Source organism: Nyctibius grandis, chromosome 16, assembly GCF_013368605.1.
Source record: "Nyctibius grandis isolate bNycGra1 chromosome 16, bNycGra1.pri, whole genome shotgun sequence".
In the NCBI taxonomy this organism is placed as follows: domain Eukaryota; kingdom Metazoa; phylum Chordata; class Aves; order Nyctibiiformes; family Nyctibiidae; genus Nyctibius; species Nyctibius grandis.
The window spans coordinates 2,140,220-2,157,609 of record NC_090673.1 but is presented as its reverse complement, the minus strand read 5'-3'; the positions used below and the strand labels follow the sequence as shown (position 1 = coordinate 2,157,609).

Sequence of the window (17,390 nt, the reverse complement as noted above, 5' to 3'; positions counted from 1 at the left end):
TACCTCAGTGGCTGTGCAAGGAGCCTCCTTCCAAACAGAGTGAATTAATATAACATGTGTAGTCTGAATATTTTTAAATGGTTTGAAAATGGCTCCCTGCCTTTCTTAGAGCTGTGTCTGAGGAAGCATCTGTATACTCTCTCTTACCCTGAAATGCTAGATAGGGCTTAGGATTTTCTTCTCTCCAGACCTTTAATCCTCAATTCTACTAACAATCATTTGCTTTCCAGGATCTCAGAAAACACTTCTATGCTGCTTCTGGTTGAAGCCACACTGGCTACAAAAAAACCCCAACAAAACAAACCCAAAGCACGTTGCAGCTCTAAGCTACGTGATCAGGCTGTCCGTGCAATGGTGTAAATTGGACTGGAAGGGAAACAATTCTCAGAGAAGCTTCAGAGGCCAAACCCACTGGTATAAACACACTCCACCAGCTCATTGCAAGTCAGGAAGACGAGTATCATCTCCTCGTTCTCTCATGTTCCTTCATCATCTGCTTATTGTCTTTTGTTCTGCACTTCGAGTGTGATGTCTTGGAGCAGGAGCTGTCCTTTGTCGTTCATTTCTCATTGCTCTGCCTTTCAACCCCTTTTTATAGTCACAAAGAAATATGAAATCTTTTTAGGTTTTAGTTCTTCTGCGTGTAATGTTAACTTGTTTTGCAGCAGTCTTTCTGCCTGTTTGGGTTGGGTACACAGCTGAATTTACAGTGATACCTTATAAGCTACCCTTATGGCATTCCTCCATCTATCCTGTTTTTAATCCTTGATAAATGAAGTATTAAATACTAATGGCATACCGGTAAATGGAAACTCCTGGAGAGATGAAAGTGAGTAACCATTCTACCATTCCTCTTCACTGAACATAATCCTAAGTAATGGGATCCTAGTTCAAGCTGCTGTGGACGAGATATTGAAGGATTTTTTCCCAGATTTTTGCCTGTGCATAATATGCTATTTTCCATTTTGTTTTAATATTTTTTTCAAAAGCAGTCATGTAAATTATATTATAGTTTGACTTTGGAGAATTTATCTTCCTGTATTATGTGAAGAGTTGAATCGTGCTTCCCTTGGCATGATCACCCCATCTTTAATTGAAATGTAATTGTTTACTAAACCATTCCAACCAGAAGGGAAAATTACTATCATTTTGGTCTGTGGCTGCATACATTAAAGTGCTCCTTTTACGGGGACTGAATTTAAGGAGAATAGGAACATTATTACAGATGATATACAAACAGAAAGCTATTATCATTAAACTGTCAACTGCAACTGAATTTGGATAACCAGTGTTAGTGGCAGCAAGAAATATGTAAATTCCTTTGAGAATGTAACTGTCGTTTCAGTCACTGTTTCTGGAACAGGACATGCTTGGAAGCTTTGGGTTTCTGAGCATTGTAGGCATTGGAAGAAAAACAAGGTCATTTTGAGCATTTGCAGTTATTTCTCATCTCTCTGGTACTGTTTTGGAAAAATTAGGAGTGTTAACCTGAGCATCAGCTTCCTTTTTGTCAGGTACAACAGCAGCATGTAGACTTTGTCCTCTTAAAGCATCTGTTGGTGATGGATTTCCAGGCCCTCCACAAAGGTAGTTATTAACACCCTGATTTTACAGCTGGGAAAACTGAAGTAGGGAAAAGTTAACTAACTTAAATGTGATCGTGCAGCAAAGCCAGGAAATATGTCCTGAGCTGAAGTTCTTAATTTCTAATTCCCAGTCCTGGTGTTAACCACTAGCGAAGCTACTCCTAATTACTTCTCTGAAATCCTCCTTCAGTTTCAAGAGAATGAAATATTCTTCTCAAACTTGATGCTGTCATGTGAAAACGAGTAAGTGGTTTTCTGGACTCCCAGGTCAGACATGCCTGGCTTTCTTATTTCCTCTGCCAGCACCCCACATTGTCAAATTTCCAATTGCTTGTTATATAAATTAGAGCCCCCTGTCTTATTTTTCTAAGTCATCTTGTTAATGTAAATCTCTGGGTATTTTTGCTCTTTAATTTTTGCATGTACTTTGAGACATGGGGTAAATTCTAGTTAAGGTGTGAAAGATTTTGTTTTTAAAAAAAGGGAATCTTTTTCCACAGTCTGTGCTACCTAGCACAGGAATTGGACAATGAAACTGATTGTAAATTTAATATGTTTAACTATGTGAGTCTGACCTTGTATACTGAGAATTTTCTAAGTAAGCTTAAAGTTTCCAGTTGGGAGAGTACTGGAAGACGGCATGGTTAGAGATGCGTGGGATTGTCAGATTTCAGCACAGAGCTGCAGTTCAAACCACTGTGGATTTATTATGTGCATCAAGCAGAAGACAGGAATGACAGGATAAAAGACATGGTGCTATGACCTGCTTCACTGAAAAGGACTTAGCAAGGCAGGGTATGGATTTTTTTTCCCTTTTGAACAGAGTATGTTCCAGGGAGGTCTCTTTTTCAGAGCCTGCAGCTGTCTAAAGTACAGTTTTACAGAAAGGAAGAGGCATAAGGGCTCATCAACAGCTTAATTCACACACTGAGGCCACTCTTCTTTAAAAGTACTAGTAATCCTGTTTTGGTTTTTGTGGGGTGGAGCGTGGTTTTGGACTGCCTTTGATTGCTGTCAAACTGACATGGTTGGACAGCAAAGCCCTCTGCTCCACAGGCTCCGTACAGCAAGGCTGGCTCTGGTATGCGGCAGTAAGAGGATGGAAGATGACCTGGTGGTGGTAGCTTTGTCTAAGAAGAATTAATAAACCTTGGTCAGCTCCTAGAGGGTGAGGATCCACACAGCCACAGTCAGAGCCTCTTATTTAATCTGAGATGACAGCTCTCACCAAGAGGGCAATGGCTGTGAATCACTGAATTGCTGTGCCCCAGCCGCCACCGAAACGTGTTCGGGACTAGGGGAGAAACTCACATTTTTGCTTCCTGTGTCAGGCCTGGGCAGTGGATTAACGGGGAGCTTATGTTTCTAGGGAAAATAAAGTCAAATACTGTGTAATTCCCAGGTGAGAAAAAGGGAAAACAAACATCAAGTTGTCTGGCTCTGCAGTGGGTGGAAATTAGCATGACTCCATTGATCTCATTTAGCTATTCCAAATGTTTATACTTTCTCATCCTTTGAGGACAGCTGGACCCGCTCCTCTGGGGTATATGAAAGCCAGCGGCTCTTGGAGAAGTGTTGTTCAGGGTCCAAAGGAGGCCAATGGCAGGAAATCCTTGGGGCCGTGACAGAAGATCACATCCTTGTGCCAGGAAAGAGACTGGAGGCAGGGCAGGAGGGAGAGTGAGAAAGCAGCTCCAAGCTCCCTCTTCCTGGGAAGCCTGAGCATGCTTTGGTGGGAGAAGCCTCTGGTGTTCTCATGGGTTTTTGACTCTTCTCTTTAGATCCCTCCATTCCTCCACTCCTGTAGAAGCAGTGCTGTAGCCATATGAGAAGTACCAGCAGTTCCTGTATGTTTTCATGCCGAGAGCCCATGGGAGGAATATTTACAATTTAGGCTGTAAGTAGGGCTAATAGGAAATGCTAATTCACATTTCATTCTTTTGATCAGTGTATATTGAATGATAATTACAGCGATAGTACTTGGCACTTCTGTAGCACCTTTCATCTGAGGCTGTTAAAGTGTTCTGCCAATCTGAATTAATTCGAGCTTGCAGTCACTGTGGGGTTGCAATTTATTATAATGCCTTAAAATAAATGGGGAAACTAAGGCACGGAAAGAGTATGACTTTCCCCATCTTTCGTAATCTGTGTAAAAGAGTTGGGACTGCATAGCAGTGCTGCTGGCCATCTTATAAGGAACAAAACTCAAGGCATCATTCAAAATTATGAAAATGATTTAAACTGTCTGGCTGACTGGCCTTTACTCTCTAAAACATGTTAGTTTGGCCTTTTTTTTTGGTGTCAGTTTCACAATTTAATATCTGCTCAGGTGCTCTGTTGTATTTTTATCTGTTGCAATTGTTTGAATTCCCCCCACAACAACAGACAAACAATCTCAAACTCGCACTGGATTTTTCAACAACATAATTGGATCCATATCAGTTCTTTGGAGTCTTCCATTTCCAAAGGATGACTTGAACAGACGTGGCTACTTCTTGCTCATTTCAAACCTACTGCAAGAAAAAATTTGGTAGTATTTCAAACTCTTTGCAGGAAGTCCAAATGCAAACACCCTTTACTAATTAATAGGCTGTAGGGAGACAAATGAACCTGACTAATTTCATTTCTGTGAAGTGAATGAAAGGCAGAAAGTAAACAAACAAGCTTTAATTTGTTTAAACCTCTAGGCACTGAAAAAATCTCAGGTTGCTGGTAGCATAGAGAAAAGTCGACCATTAAAATATACAACTTGGCACAGTGTCCCTTTAATTTGTTTCTGGGTCAAAGATAAAGAATTGTGCTGCAGATATAAAAGGTAGGATAATAAATATGTTCCATTCTTCCACTTTCAAGAGCACTGATATTGTGCTTTCAGAAAACAAGTGAAATGGTGTAAGGTATTATTTGAATCTCCTAGAGAGCTCCAGTAGAACATGAGTGTTCATTTAATCAGGACCTTCATCTCTGAACTTTTTCCATTTGGGAATCTGTAGTGCTTTAGCTTATGGCTATTAGGTATTAACTTAAATATTAAATTGTTTGCAGTGGAATTAATAGAAATATGTGTCCTGCCACAGGTAACACTGAATGATTATCAATAAATTTCCTCCAAGTTTTAACTTAGTTTCTGAGGCAGATTTTTCCTCACTTAGACTAAACACTTCTCTTTACTACCTATAACTATGCCATATTTTGAGCTATAATTTCTTGGACTTCCATTGTGAGAGATGGTTCACATGTCATCTCTGTACTTTAGTAAGAACTCTGGGTGCCGTGACAGGGAATCATGTACGAGATGCTCCCTCCCAGCTGGAAGTGATCTTGTCTGTGTTGTTCACCCCTATGGAAGTGTCTGGCTTTGAACTGTGACAGGCATGGAGGAGCTTGTGGCACTTTCTGTTGAGCAGGGCTGCTAAGTTAGATCGTTTGGAAGTTGTTTTGGAGGTTTCTTCTTCCCATCCAAATCCCAAACTGGTGCCGCCTAATGTGAGAGTGTTTCTCCAGGGGGTGACACTGTTGTTCCAAACCAAGTGCAGCTACTTGAAGCAGCAGGTCCGATTCGGATGGTCTCATGATTACGTGGTCTCCTGATACTTGCAGTTGAATAACTATTACTATGGGTCTGTGTGTAAACGTGCATGTTGAGATGACATTGATTTCTATAGACTTTTTTCAAACTTTAGTTACCATGGAAACAAGATTCACTTTCTCCTCCATACCGTTGCTTTTCCTCAGCCCTGCACTCTGATAAGGAATAGACTGTATTTGTCCTCCCCGCCCTCTTTTTTTCCTGATGAACAGTGATAGTCTTGTCTCAGGCATCATGGATAATTTGGGAGGGCGATGGCACAAGCTATAGTGCCTTCCCTGAGGTATTTGGGTATTCCTGGCCCTGGTGCTCTGCCAGCAACTTTCCTGTCTTTATCTTCCTCTGTAATTACTGTGGATCATCTCTCACCTGCAACATTCTTCAAAGCACCAAGGAAATTAGCTCCAGAACTAATCATGTCTTTATTTCCTAAGTCGCTCTGTGTAGTTTTGTTTGCTGTTCCGCAGAACGGGATTCACAGTGATCGTCATAACCTGCCTCTGCCTGCCCTTCTCTCCTCCTGTCGTTGCTGCCACTTGCAAGATCATATCCACATATTTCCCATGAGGTGACAGTCTGGCCTGGTTATGCAATGACCAAGGTCCCATGCCTTTAACTGGTGGGAGATTTGCCCAAGTTCCAGGCTATGACATGCAGAGCTGTGTTGACTCATGTCATGTTCAGAGAGCAGCTGGGAGCCCTGAGGGGCTGTGCCGTGACTTTGCCTCCTTGCCACGACCAGGAGAGCTTCTACTTGAGCTGCCCAGTGACCTCCAGCCTGCTGTTCCAAGGCATGCAGGTGGTGTAAGGGAAGGTGGAGCCCAGGTCTGTGTTCACCTGTTTTATGCAGATGTTGCAGGAGTGGGTGGAATCTAGGGTTAGTTTTTCTTTCTGTACTAATTTTACTTAGGAGTTTATGATCTAGTTTAGTACTGAGAGCAGAGATCACAAAGTCTTTAGACATACTTGGGATATGGTATGGAACAAGATGGGAACTCAGCACGTCCAAGTAAAGCTCCCGTATCCCTACACCTATTGGCTTCGGAGCACTGCACTCCCAGGCCACTTTCAGAAGAACAGGGTCAAAAAGGCATCCATATACCTTGCTTGGTGTTTCATACCTCCCTATCAAATCTAGATTTTTTTTTAAAGTTTTACAAATAGTAATTCAAGTTTTCCTAATATGAGGAGGTAGAGGAAGATGCCTTCATAGGAAAGGAGGCACTCAGTTGCACAACCTGTGTGGCAGCTGGCTCTGACGGGGGGACAGCACACAGGCCATGCCTGCCTCCTGGCTTCAGACCTACTTTGCATGTGACCTTCCTTGATAATTAGCAAGTGAGTCAAAAACAGTTAAGGAATAAATGAATGAGACTTAAATCTGCCTGATAGAATTGAAGTTTCCTGCTGGGTGACAAAATTCTGCTTTAAAGATAGTAAATCCACTGCTAATAATGAGGCAAGAAATAATCACTGCTAAGACCCAAAAATAGGATCTGCCACTTAACAATGTCTGTCTTGTTATTTTGCACAGCAATGAACTTAACTTTTGCCTCCAGTTCTTGAAGGATATTCTTTTTGGTTTATATATTTGGCAAGCTTTCAAGTTGAGTGTCCTAGGAAACAGAATTGTCAGCTGTGTAGTTTATTGCTACCTCACATCACATTCTTCACCACCTTAACCCAAAGACCAGACACAAGGTACAAGCTTAGAAGGAAAAGGAAAGGAGTAAAGGTGGAGAAAACCAGCAGGGAGTCATCTTGCATTGTTTTTCATTTCAAGTTAAATTGATGATTGAATATCTGTGACTTCATCTGAGACAGAAAAACTTCTGGGCACTTTTCATTTTTATTTTGCATGGAGGGGGCAGGTAGAGACCTCGCTTCCAGTCTCCAGATGGAAGTGTGCCTATTTCTAGCCTCCAGTTTCTATTTTAATCAGGAGGGGACTTTGAGATTTTGAGAACTATTTTACAGATTTATAAAACCACCTAAAGCTCTTGATTTTTTGGTGGTATAATTTCAAGTAGAAAGATTCCTTCTACCCTCTCCTAAGGATTATTGCCTGTTACAGTCCTAAGCTTTCTTAATCAAAAAATTGTCTGATCTGTGTGTCGTGAAGGACAGAAAAACGGCTGAGAGCAAGGCTGGTATACTCTTGTGTCATATGGGTGTTATATTTATCCCTTCACTGTAATTTTTCTCCTTTTTTTTCAAAGCTGTAAGCAGAAGGTGAATCAAACTGAAATACTAATTTTCACAAATTTTGAGGTTAGGATGGATGAGCTTCATCTAAAGTATTTTCACAATGTCTGGAAATTAAGTTGTCTAGAAAGGTAGATAGGGGAAAATGCAAGAGTGATGTATTATCTGAATTATAGTAGGTATTCACTGTACCTTTACAAAAGTTAACATTTTTGTTTGATTGCAGCTGTAATTATTGCTGAATACAAATGTTCCCATTTAAGCTTCAGAAGTGTGGTGAAAGTCTTTGCAGCCAAGAGCATCTGCCTCACACACGACTTTCATATTTGAATGAGTAACTCTTACTGCAAAATTACACAATGAATCCCTGTACTCAAAGGATAATAATAATTTTTTATTCTAAACATATCATCTACCAACTGCTTTTTTAAATCTATTGGCCTAGCAGATGGTTTTGTAGCAAATGTGTTATTAGAAGCACACAAGATTTGTCAATGAAAATGCAGTGACTTGATGTTGAGACCTTTCTGTAGACTTAGAGCTGGTCATCAATATTGTGGAAAATGGGGTTCTCTCTTCCAGTATTTGCTCTGCTCTGAAGATTTCAGATGGAAGTGAGTAGGAGATGCCTGATGACTGGATGCAACAGGACATCCACATGCTGCTCCCAGGTCATAAATCAAAGTAGAGAAAGCACATAGGAAGCACACTCATGAAACAGCTTACTCTGTATCATATAGCAAAAGTGGACTTTAAAAGAGAACATTAATGTAAGCAGATTTATGGAGATGGTTTTCTCATCTCCCCGTGTGTTTGTTGCTCATCTTGGAGAGCTTTGATACCCATTTTGATGTGAGGCAATGTATTTGAGTGGTTAGACTGCTGGCACAGGAATGAAGCATTCTTGAGAAGTAATCCTGGCTTTGCAGCTTACCTGCTGTATAGTCAGCGTAGCAAATCAATTCGACATCTCTACCTTCAAACTCGTTTCCTCTGTGACCTGCCAAAAGAATCTGTTTTGACAGTATTTCCTACCTGCTATCCCTCCCCTACCTGTGCTCCCTCATTTCTCCCCTTCTCAGACAGTAAGCTTGTTGAAGCATCTTCCTGTGGACTGTCTTATAAAAGGCATATTCTCATTTCTGATATTGTAAAATAATTAAGTTAGTCTGCTTTAAGATACCTTTTTTTCCTGAAATCGAAGGGCAGGTTGGTTTATCTCTACTGTTCATACACAGGTTATGTAGCTGGTATAAATGTACTGAGCCCACTGGTCATTTACCCACTGGAGCTGAAGTTCTGCCCCACAGTTATATGCCAGCACTTTGTGCACAGGCTTGAAGTCTTAAGAACCTGCAGGTGTTTTCACTTGGATGCCTTCCATAAAAAGTCTGAGTGATAGAGACCATCAATCTGTGCAGAGTTTGGTTGTTTTTCATGCCTGAATGGGATCACCAAGCATCCAAATATACACTGCTACCCTGTCCTATAAATTCTTTATTTTATCTTCAGTTAAATCACAACTACTTTTTAAAAGCAGGATGAATGTCATGATTCACAGCTGATATCGAGTGTTTAAGTCATTATTATGTTACAAGAAGTATTGTGAAAATTTGAATTTATAGGAGTGTGAATAATTTTGTCATCTGGGGATTATCCCTTTTAATCTCAAAGGCACTCATTCTCCCCATAGCTGAGGTTTCAAAAATATTTGCCTGATTGGAATCTGTTGCTCTCCATTGTAAAACAAATCTCCTGTGTGTACAGTGCATGGGAGACTGTAAATGTGAAACTTATTACATTTATTGAAAGTCAAATATTTAAAACTATACCACAAACAACTGAAGTCTCTGAACTCATAGGATATGTTTTCAAAGTGTTGAGTAACGGTTTAGCTGTGTCTCTGTCTCCTGGATTTGGAGGTTTTGTTTGAAGTCACTTAAACTCTCATGAGCCTAATCCAGTGAGGATGGTTCTTTAAAAAAAAAATGCATAGAAAATTGTTGTGGGATTTCTTAGGAGTCTAGAAATTGCTTTTCTACCTATGGCCTTCTATCTTGCACTGGGTATTTGCTGAAAAACTGGGTGTTTCCCCCAGCAATGCACTGGCTGCCAGGTCTGTAGTAGCTATACTTTTTGAGGAGCTGTGTCTGGAATAATTGCAGGTGTATCTGCTGTTCCACCAGCAAGAATGGGCATTTTGGAGTGCAAACAGCCCCTGCAAGGTGCTACCTGGTCTAATTGTGTTCACCAGTGTGAAGCGGGCACTGCCCAGCCCTGCCCAGGAGGTGCTCTGCTTCTATCACTGAACATAAACAAGTTTAGTATATGAACAGTTTGTCCTCTGGGATGGTTAACTCCATTGTGCCAGTTAACTAATAAAACTGTTTCACCCCACTGAAATTCTTTCCCAGGTGGCATCCTAGCTTGGCTTCATCTAGGCAGCTTTTTTCTAGTCGCTCCTCTCTTTGGGTAAATAACTATTTTTGTTCTTCAAGGTTACTTGCATTCTACCTGTATCTCTGTTTCTGCATCATTCATCCCTGATTGCTCAATTACCCTTCTCCTACCTTGCTGAGGAATATTTATCTGTCTTGTTTGGATATGAAATGTTGACAGTATAATAATTATGGAACTGGGAACAAATAATCGAGTAGTGTGGTTTTGTTTTAATAGGAGAACAGAAGAATCCAAATTGAAGAACTGGGTGATCCCTGAATAACAATGGCTGTTGAATTGCTGTTGTTTTCTAGATCCTTCCTGGCAGCTGAGTTTCTTCATTCAGACTCTATTAATGTCCTGCCTGTTCTATGTGCATGTTCCATGCAAGTCATCAGCGTTGGTTGGAGAGGGCAGACAGAGACTTCCAGAGTTTTCTGTTACTTTGCCGTCAGGCCTTGGCTTGCCTGAAGTTTCCTGGTAGTTCTCTTGGTCAGGGACTAAGGGTGTGTGCTGGCTGAGGGTGACGACTTCAGAGGCTGGGAGAGGAGTCTTTCCCTTGTAGAAAAGAGCAGAAAAGGAACAGAGTGAAATTCTGCAAAGAAACATTTAGCTGAATATCAGGAGAAATGTCCTGGGAGATGCGCAGCACTGAGAGCTGCCGGGCTGTGTAATTCTTTCTCCAGGGCAGTGGGAGAAGACCTTGTGACCAGACATTTTCAGTAAGATAGGTAAAATCTTTACAAAAATAGAGCATAAGCAGCAATCCTTTATTGGCCAGAGGTGGAAAAAGGATGAGATGTTACACACTGAAGCTATTGCTTCTTCCATTTGTGACTTGCTTATACTTGCATGTATCAGATTTGCCATGTTCATAATTAACCCTCAGTGCCTCTCATTTGACGTAATTCCAGTTTTCATGACCCAGACAGACCCACACTGTCCCTTTGGTGACCTGTGGGACTTCAGTCCATCTTCATCTGATTTTTCAAATGGACTGAGCTGAGTGTTTCCAATGACACTGCAAATTTGATTAATCTCTTGCCATGGAAGGGCAGCGTTGCTAAGCAGCACTTACCAACACGAGCTGTTTCTCACATTCCGGGACTGCTTTATGGCCTGGCTCACTGACATACCCTCTCGTGCACTTAACTACTATATCTCCGTGTTTATTCTCTAACTCTGGATGCCAGAGCACAAGTCTGACCACAGTGTGTGGAACAGCAGGATTTCAGTTTTCGTTGACATCTATCACTGGACACGCAATGTTTTTGCAACTATTTTTTCATAATTTTGTTTTTTATCCCAATTCCAAGATGCTTGTGTCTCAGAGGGGCTTTCCATATCCCTATTGAGTAATGTTCTAAGGTACCATTAGTCAGAGCAAGTTGGTGGTTCATGGATTACGTGCTCTTACTCTTCTCAATATAACTTCTCAAGGTTAACTCGTCAAGGTTTCTCATAAGTTTGGGGATGTCTTCAACTTCAGATGACGCTGGCTGACAGTCCCCTGCCTACTGTATGCCCAAGTTCAAAAAGCATCCCAAGCAAGCACTGCGTGTGCTAGAAATGCCCTCTTTGGGAAGGGGACTCCATAGGGGCTGTCTGTTCGGTCACCTCCTGAATAGAACCCCTTACCACATCGGACAGGAGGAGAACTGGATGATAGGAAAACACCTTAGAACTTACCAGTTCAAATCAAAAGAGCTGACAGTAATAAATTATATATGAAGTGTTTGAAAGGATACATATACTTCCAGGCACATGCCTCTAACACACTGAACAAACGAAAACTATTTGATCCATAAAGGTCGGTGCTATACTTGAAATTCCCTTCCTTGTATCAATGCCAGGAGACCACTCGGTGGATTACTTCTGTTCTTGGGCTTCCAAGAGACACATCTGATGCCTGAACTCGCCCTCAGTGGCTTTTTTTGGTCTGTGTACTTCTTGTTGTAGCTTAATGCAGTCATATTCTACAAAGAGAATAGCAGAGATGTGCACTTAGGTGTCTTTACCTGGTAACAAACAGTATCAAATGCTGCCCAAAAAAGCTTTCTATTTTATTTTGAAAGCTAAGGCTGCCAGCATCGGTAGTTGTAGAAATGGGTAAACTCCCTGTTATTTTTTTTGTACATTTATGGCTAAAATAGGATGCTTAGCATTGGCAAAGCTCTCCTTGGTTCACAAATACAAATATTAATTATCCATTCAGTGGAGCTTCAGTGAAAGGGTATTTCCATGTACTGTGGAAAAGCAGCATAGATGCTGTGCAAGAGCAGGAAAAAAAAAGCTGATTCTAGCATTAAAGAAGTTTAATATATATAAAAAAAAAACCAACCCTGAGATTCTAAAGCCACAAATAAGGACAGGTCTGGTAGAAAAGATTTACCCCCAATTATATACCTGTAAGCTTATCCTTGATGTACTAGAAAACATGGACACCCAATATGAAACACTGCATTACACATTTATACTTGCAGCAAGTACTTATTTATGACAGTTTCATTATGAGCAGTAGTGAAAAAATTCCTGACGTCCTCTCAAGCCCTCTGTCGTTGAGATTTGCTTGAACTGAAACAAAAAGATATGGAAGAGCTATAAAAATAACCCCATCTGTTCACTAGTTCCTGTGCTATGTCTTTGTAGTGTTTATTCTGACTGGTCTTTGGATCAGAGCAGAAACCAGGACTTGTTCCGTGTTCCTGTTAGACCAGTACTCTCCCAGTGCCGGGGTTCAAACCCTCCCACCTTGCCCCATGTCTGTTTGGCCAGCCCCTCTCCCTGTTTTCCTTGCTCATTGTGCTTAGAAAATACTGAGAGCTGCCAGGACTCCGCCAAAGAAAGCTGCTCTTGAGGCATCCAGCTTGATTTATTGATATTTTTTAAAATTTCATATATATTGTGTTTCCATGGTGCTGACTTTTTACCTTTAAAACTTTTATCATGTGGGTTCACTGCAAATGAACATTAATGGTGTGGGAGTCAGTTCCAGACTTGCATCATTACTTTATGTTTAATAAAACAGGAGCTCAAGATTTTGCTGTCTTTAATAGTCTCCTCAGTTGTGCACCCCTTCCTTTTATCTCTCTTCTTTCCAGTTTTCTTATCGTTGGCCCAGGGTGTGTGGGAGTACTCAGTTCCTGCATCTCAAAGGCATACAGTTCTGAGGGGTTTGCACATATACTTTAAAAGTATTCTAATATTAAAATATAATATTAAAAATATTCTAATATTATAACATAATATAAGATTATTTTCATTATTGAAATACAAAACTGATAAGCAGGAAAAATTAAAATGAGAGTTCATCACCTTCCTCTATCTGCAGCCAGATGATGGCATCAGATTTTGGGTTTGTCCAAATATGTAGGAAAAAACCAGCCCAAATCACAGCAGACTTAATTGTCCTGATTTGAATTGTACCTGTCCTGCTTTAGCTTAAGTTTTTGCACTTCAAAAAATTAAATCACTGCACAGTGCGAGCTCTGTGTGTCTTTTTCTTGCTGGGCCAGTTGAGTTCTGTGCCACACGCCGCGGTGGGCTTTGATGGATGGCAAATTTCCATAGAGTTGTGCAGGTTGCATGGTGCTGTATTCTTGACCAGAATGGTTGTCTCTGCTCCAGTGACCCTAATTCAATGCTGCCCACACGTAGGATGACACACTTCTGCCCTAGACAGCTCTCAATATAAACTTAAAAGCATATAAAGAACATGTAATATAAAGTGCAACACTTTAATTACTAGAACTCACAAGAATGCAGCATGGCTAGAGGAGCAGGCAATGTTCATAGGGTAGGATTAGCCTCACTTGCCTGGAGATCAGAATCAAGTGTTGTTTCAAGTCATAAATGAAGAAGAAAAGGGTGATGTTATGATCTCACCAGGAAAACACGGTGGTCACACCCCAGGTCGGATTCTTTCTCTCTCTCTCTCTCATATGTTTGTGGAGACCAACTCCTCTCTCTCTTTTTTTTTTTCCCTTACCTCATCTAAAAATTACAGAAGGTAGTAATTCCCACATTAGACTTTCTGATCTCTGGCGTGCACTATGGAGGTGCAAAGTATTGCTATAGCAGCATAATTTATCAGCATTAAAATCTCTGACGTATCGTTCTCCCAAGGAAGCTAGCAATGAAAACTGAAAATGGCACGGTGTGATCTCCTTCTGGTGGCAATGAATGTAAAAACAATGGGGAACAGAAGGAAAGTAATGTTTTACTGCAACCCTAAATTCTAATTTCCAAGTTCTGCACGAATCATCTAACAGTTGTCGAGATGTGAAATACAAGGTAGTGACAGGAAGCTGGGATCATTTGCTGCAGAAAGTGTTTGGTCTTTTCCTTATCAATTCCCTGTCCAGAGTGCAAAGCTATTACTGGAAGAAGTGGCTTGATAATATGACATATTTGTGGCTAGACTGGCAGTGATAAAGGAAGCCCAGTCTCTTGCTTCTGGGCAAAAACCACTCACTGGTGACGTTTAGGAAAGTATTGTATGACTGGCCAGTTGCGTAGTTTTGATGTTTTCCTTCACAGCAAATATTGGCTGGTGTCTGTAACAGGCAACCAGTGGCCTGATCTAGCCAGAAGAACAGGAGCATGAAGAGCTGATATCATGAGTATGAGACTGATGCCCTGCTCGTATCATGAGTAAGAGGCTGGCGAAGGTCTGAGTACCGAGGGAAATATCTCAGCAATGTTCTAGTGATGCAAATCCTCAAATGGGCGGTTTCGCAGTCACATTTCTCTATACTTTCTCTTTACTACAAAAATTCTGTAAAGGTATTTCTCACGGACAAAACACTTTTGACAAGGCCTTTATCATCTTATGCATTGGCTTTGTGTAAGATGGCAAAGCGTATAACCTGCTGGCCTGTGTTATATACATTGTGCTATTTCAGTCATGCAAATAGCTCCTGGAGAAATACTCAGTTCACATGAATGCATGTTACATATCTCGTTTGTAAGTAGAGTGGCACTTAATAAATGTGAAACACCTTTTGATTATCTAGATGTTTCAAATTCTTGATGCACTTACAAACAGGAACGTCACTTCCATAACAAGAGCCCCAGGAAATTTTGCAACCTGAGAAAGACATAATGTGACCCATGAATATCTGAGGTGGGGAAGGAGGAACAAATGACAGGCTAGATGTAAGTTAGACTGTGATTATCTTCCTGCAAGACACATAAAGGGTATTAATTTATAAAAGGGAGCTGCTAAGGGCTACATGACCTATATCCATTCCTTAAGGTTGACTGGAGAAACTACCGAGACTCATGCCTGGAGTGGAGGAGTGCTCTGGGGGTACGTCTGGGCTGCTGGCGTAGTACCCAATGGAAACATACCCATTCTTCTTGTATTTCTTTCCTTGTGCATGTCAAAATCTGTGCTTGGTCCAGGGGGTATCTTACCCCCTTCCCTGGGGATGGGGAAGGGAAGCGGCGTGTGCAGACCCTTGGGTTGTGCAGGGATTTGCCAGGCTGTTTATATGTAGCTAATTCATTTCTTTGGTGTGACACTGAGTAAAAGGAGCACTTCTTTAGGCTTCACCCCCAAATCTTGGTTTCTCTTTAAAGTGCTACCCCACTTTCTCCAGCTAACATGCTTGACCCACTAAGAGTATTCTCAGATGCTGTAAATGCTGGACACCACAGTAGTGTTATACTTTTATTGCCTTATTTAGCGAAGAGATTAAATGTAATGTTCAGATTATGTAGAACATTAACTCCTAACAATAAGCAAATAACACATTAGAAGCTTTGCTATTAAAACGTTTAGTGCTGGCTTTGCTGTGGAGCACTACAGGGGCCGTGACTTATGTTCCGTGAGGGAGGAGGCACGGACGAGGAGAAGGCGCTGAACGTTCGGTGCGAGGGTCTCTTTCTGCTGTAACAGCAGTCCGTACGCGGTGTTTACGCGTGCTTTATAGGGTATTTTTACATGTAGCTAAAACACCTGTGTCCAATTCTGCCGGGCATGGCTGAAAATCTGGGGGGTTTCGATCAGGTAATGAAGTTCTTGCCTGTGCCCTGGTCGCTGGCGGGGTGTCCCCGTGCCTGGCCGCGCTGGGCCGGCCGGAGCCCCGCGTCGCAGCCTCTCCTCCCGTCAGGAGCCGCGATGTGTTAGTCTTGTCTTTGAGATGGTATTTTTATGTGAGCTGATGGTTGCCAGGGTAACGGAGGCTTCGGGGAGTCTCGCGCCGCCGCAGCGCCCAGGCCTGGGCGAGCGCGGGGAGCAGATGTCGGCGGCGAGCTGGGGAGCCGGGCGGGCGGCGGCGAGCGGCGCTGCCGGAGAGGACAGCAGGCTCAGGGCTCGCCCGCTCCTTCTCCCTTCTTTGTTGTAATTTAGTATTCTTGTCTCACCCCACAGGGGTTCCTCAGCCGTCGGCTGAAAGGCTCCATCAAAAGGACAAAGAGCCAGCCGAAGCTCGACAGGAACAGCAGCTTCCGGCACATCTTACCTGGCTTCAGGAGCGTGGACAATGAAAGGTAAGGGGACGTTTCTCGGAGGGTGTGTGAGAGAGAATGAGGATATTGATTTTTTTTTTTTCCAGGTCTTGTTAATATCTTGCTGGTCTTATTCAGAGCAAGCGCCACATCTGTGACAGAAGTAGACTTGCTTAATTGCGAGAGGGGTGATTTTAATCTGTTGGCGAGTACACAGTGCAAGCCCTCCCTTTTTAGGTTAAGCAACACGTACGGAGAAGCCTGTCTGCTCTGCTTTCTTTGCCCCAATAAATCCTAACTTGATGCACCAGCATATAAATAGCACATAGATGCAGCAGCCAAAGCCGGCTGGTGCGGGTGAGGGAGGGGAGGGATGCTCACACGCTGGACTACATTGAACGTTACAGGGTTACACGTTGTGTGACTGATAACATAGAACAATAACAACCATAATCTCCCCAAATCCCTCTCCCCCTTCCACACACGTACATCTCCAGCGTATCGACTGCTGTCATTGCACTGGGATGGATTCTGGGCGTGTGGCCGGAGCTGCTTGTTCTGTCTGAGCCATGACAGGATGTTTCAGTCCAGGAGGGATGCGTTGCAGGGAGTGTGCAGAGGGATCAGGTGAAGCGTTTGTCATGGGGTGGTCAGTATTGGAGGAAATTGCAAACAAAATAAAGGGGAAACGAGACCTCGGTTTTATTTTTCAGCTCAGTTAGAAAGTAAAGTAGCTCTTTAGTGGATTTGTATGTATTTACATACATGTAGATCCGTGTCCATGTGTGCATGAGACAGACACACGTTCTAGGTAAATTTATATGTAAATTCACATGCAGATCAAGGTCATGGTTGGGTGAGACAGACTCCATTACCAACCACAGAAACAAACTAGTGCTTTGCTTCCAAAAGGAAGAGCTTTCAACCTTACGTGAATCATTTTGGGGAATGGCACAGAAGTATTGAAGTGCTAAAAAAGTCTGTGTCTGAAAAATACACCAAACTGGACATACACTGATGGAACCATTTGTAGCAGTGGCATTTTAAAATACCAAGACAGTACTTTAGAATCCGTTGAGTAAATGCTTCACTTTTAAACACAGTGATGACTTTTATTT

At 42.0% G+C, this 17,390-nt stretch overlaps 1 long non-coding RNA gene across 1 annotated transcript in view; it reads left to right on the top strand.

Moving 5' to 3' along the window:
• LOC137670693 (uncharacterized) overlaps positions 1 to 16,272 on the top strand; it is a 37,802-nt gene extending 21,530 nt beyond the window's left edge. Inside the window, exon 3 of the long non-coding RNA XR_011049331.1 lies at positions 16,196 to 16,272. This is a non-coding gene — a long non-coding RNA (uncharacterized lncRNA). The remainder of the gene's footprint in view (positions 1 to 16,195) is intronic.
• The last annotated feature ends 1,118 nt before the right edge of the window (positions 16,273 to 17,390 follow it).